This window comes from Helianthus annuus, chromosome 9, assembly GCF_002127325.2.
Source record: "Helianthus annuus cultivar XRQ/B chromosome 9, HanXRQr2.0-SUNRISE, whole genome shotgun sequence".
NCBI classification, from domain to species: domain Eukaryota; kingdom Viridiplantae; phylum Streptophyta; class Magnoliopsida; order Asterales; family Asteraceae; genus Helianthus; species Helianthus annuus.
The window spans coordinates 71,621,907-71,625,915 of record NC_035441.2 but is presented as its reverse complement, the minus strand read 5'-3'; positions in this window follow the sequence as shown (position 1 = coordinate 71,625,915).

Genomic DNA, 4,009 nt, shown 5'->3' with positions numbered 1-4,009 from the left:
GAATGTTTGAAGAATTTCAGGGAATATTGTTATGTTGGCAGTTAGAGCATTTCCTAAGTTACTTGCCATAAGCATGTTTACCACAGCTTAGCATCCATCCCAGAGAGGACCCTCAAAGCTGGTTCTGAGTCTGAGGTTGTGGTATGGATGTAAAAGAAGTGGGAAACGATCAGCTTATATGGTAAGCATTTTTTTTAAGTGAAGATCTTTGTCTGTGAAGAAGGAAATGAAGAGATTTTTCTGAATAAAGGTGATTGTCTTTGTTTCATGTGGTAGACATATATAGCAAATTTTAAGAGTTGTCATTAATGTTATCTACCCGCTGAATCTTGTCTACCACAATCTTAGTTATTTTATTGTTTTATCAGGTGATCTCAAAAATAACCCAGATTGAACCCTTCTTCATTAAATGATTTAGGCGGCTATTTTTCAGTTTTCTATCATGATTGCCTACTGTTGTCATTTCAGTGTAGTTAATGAAGAAAGAAGAAAAAAACTCTACACCTAATGATAATTTTCAGAAAATCTTCTGTCATGTGACGTTTGCCAAAAAGAATAAAATAAAACAAAACAAAACGAACAAAAAATTATGAATTTGTCAATTTTGAATTGTGACAAAAGGTGATGAAATGTATGAACTTGTTTAAATTTATTCGTTAAGAAGCTTTCTGATTTGTTACCAGAAATTCTGATAATTTGTTAGATTTTTCTGATGATGTATCAGATTCTCTTAAATTTTATCAGATTTTCTGATATCTTATCAGAAATGTAAATCTTTTGATTCCTTTTTTTTTTATTCAAACAGGTTACAAATCACAAATAATTTTATCACAATTTTGACCATGATTTAACAGAATGTACCTTAAGCCTTTATAGGCTACTTTCTTCAATGGTCAGATGTTCCTTTCATTTTCAAAAATTTACCATTTTACCCAGATTTGAGACATAATTGCTGAGTAAGCTCCCATCTCCAGTCATGTGCTTGGAGCTTCCTGAGTCGCAATACCAGATCTGCTGCACATGATGGTCCTGAAATGAAATGATTAGAGGGTTTTAGGTACCCAGGCATGCTTGGGTACACTTTCTGATGATATTCTGGTTCTATTAATTCTTCTAGATGACCTTTCATCAGAATTTCTGTTGGATGCTGAGCCATTAACAGAATTTGTGTTTTTCTTTTGGAGATGGTGTTGAACTAGCTTCCGTATTTCAACACACATACAGGAATCATCCGAAATTTCTGATTTTTCTTCTTGTGATGGTATATAGGGATAGTTTTGAAAAGATGAGTGATCTACTTCTGGAGTTTTTACAAACTCTTGACTGTATTCACTTCTTTTTTGTTCAAAATTTGGCTTGTCAAAGGAGTATTCAGAACATGTTGATTTGCAAGTTTCAGAATCAGATTCTGATAAATTTTTGTCAGAATTCTGTTAAGTGGCTTTTACAAAGACAATAGGTTTGTTATAGTTTGTTTTTACATAACCCAACCCTTCTCCTTTGTTTTTTGGAGTGGACTCTATAAGACTTATGAATTCTTTTGCTTCTTGAAAACCTCTTACATTAATTTCTTTATCATTGATTTTTTTTGTAAAGATCTCTTCTTTCATTTTCATAGAACTCAATTTTAGCTCTTTGATCTAAACTTTGTTCTATCAGTAATTGGTTTTCAAGAATGATTTTATTCAAAGTCCTCTGCAACTCATCAGATTTTTTACCATCTGATTGATGTTTAACTTGCAAGTTTAAAAAATCTGACATGAGCTCATTTAGCTTGTGTTCAAGATCAAGATTGTCTAAACTTACTTGTTGTCCTGAAGTCTCTGGTATGTCATCAGAAAGTGCCATGAGACAGAAGTTGGCCATCTCTTCTTCTTCTTATTCATCAGAAGAGTCATCAGATAGCCATGTATCTGTTCCAGCAATCAAGCTGACTTGTTGTTGTTGCTTTTTAGCTTCCTCAAGCTTCTTTTCATAGTAAGCAACATCTTTTATCTTCTTGGTCTTACACTCAGATGCATAATGACCTTTTTGCTTGCACTTGTAGCACACCACCTCAGCCTTTCCCTTATCACTAGATCTAACATCTTCTTTAGATCTATCATCCATCCTCCTTCTATCACTCCTCTGGTACCTCTGGCTTCCTCCTCTCAACCTCTGCTCAAATGTTTTGGTGAACAGTGCTATTGCATCAGCAAAGGCTAAAAAAATCTGATGATGAATCAGAAGTTTCAATGGCCTGGCTGTTTGATGGTTGTGGATCATTGGACGTTGTTTGTCTTTGTGAGTTAGAGATAAGAGCTAAAGATCCCCCTATTTGAATGGTTTCTTCAAATATTTCTTCCTCTCTAGGGATCAAGATGTTATATAAGTCATGAAGACTCATGTTTCCTAGTTCTAAGGTTGAGGACAAAGTCATTGTGAGACTTCTCCATTCTCTAGGCAAAGCATCAAGAAATTTAATGTTTCTTTCATCATTTGATTTAGTTATTCCAAATTTCTTTAGCTCGTTTAAAAGTTTTGTGAACCTTTGATATGTATCATTTAACTTTTCATTGGGTAAACTTTTAAACCTTTCATAGGATGAGACGTTGTTTGTTCTCTTGTTTCTCTTCATCCTTTCTCCTCCTTCACAAAGATTTTCCAACTGATCCCATATTTCCTTGGCTGATGCACAAGCATCAACTTGTGAAAATATGTCATTGGGGATGGCCATTATTAAGAGTGATTTTGCTCTTTCATCCCCTGCTACCAGTTCCTTGTCTTCCTCACTCCAAAGTATTTCACTTTTGGGAGCTCGGGGGGTAGGGATAGCAGGTAGTTGGTCAGTTGCTGGAATTGCTGGTATTTCAGTCATTGGTATATGTGGACCCCTTCAAATGATCGAAACAGAGCTCGGTCATGACCATTAAGGAAATTGACCATCCTGATTTTCCATTGGGGGTATTCCTCTCTGACCAGAGTCGGAGGTTTGGACATAGAACCAATGTTAAAAGCATTATTCCAGGTTTGAAAGTTGGCCATATTTAGAAAAAAGAAGAGCGATTGATCGTTTGAAAATAATTTATTCAATCTGCTCTGATACCAATTGTTGGACCCAGTTTGGCCTTAACAACTTCTTTTTACGTAATATGGCAAGTGATTTCAGTATAAGTGAAAAAGATGTGCGGAAATGGAAATCAGACTTTCAAGAAACAAGACCTACAGAATTATCAAGTATATATCACTTTGAAACAAATTAGTTTAACAAGGTGATTGTAAGATTATTATCTAATACAAATGAATCTTGATTTCTGTGGGTGAGAAGAGCAGTTGGAGTTTGAGTGTATGTATGTGAATGCTAAGCTTCAAACTCAAATATCTTCTGCCTCTCGAGCCTTCTATTTATAGACGGCTGTGGGCATGAATAAACAATTGTTTATTCATGCAATAAGTCCTGCATAAAGTAGCAATTTGACATATTCATTGAATCCATCGTTCAAGTTGCATTTGTAATCATGAAAATCAATAATGTCATGCTTCGGTCATGGGTGGCAGGATAGAGTTGTGATTTTAGACAAGTGGGTCTGTTATCAGAATTTCTGATAAGCCGCTTCATCAGAAATTCTGGTGAACAAATCATCAGAAAGTTCGATGATCAGAATTTGTCAGAAACTGATGATATTTCACCAGAAATATCATCAGATCCATCAGAAACGACCTTCTCTGATAATCCAAATCAACTCTTTATCAACTTGAGATTCTTTGTAGTAGATACTTTGCTTTCCAGTTGTCCCAACTGTTTTTCTTCATCTTGCTGTGTTCTTCAGGACTGTTATCTTCTTCAGAGATCCAGTTGATTGAGATTTTCTTCAATACTTACAAATAAAGTTTCCTAACACATGTGAATGAGTAGGGCGATTAAGGCCATCAATCCTCGTTGTAGGACCGAGGGGCACGAGTGATAGATCTATTTGGGTGTAGCGAGTCCCACCCCTGAGTCCGCTGAATGGACCACGTGGTGACTATG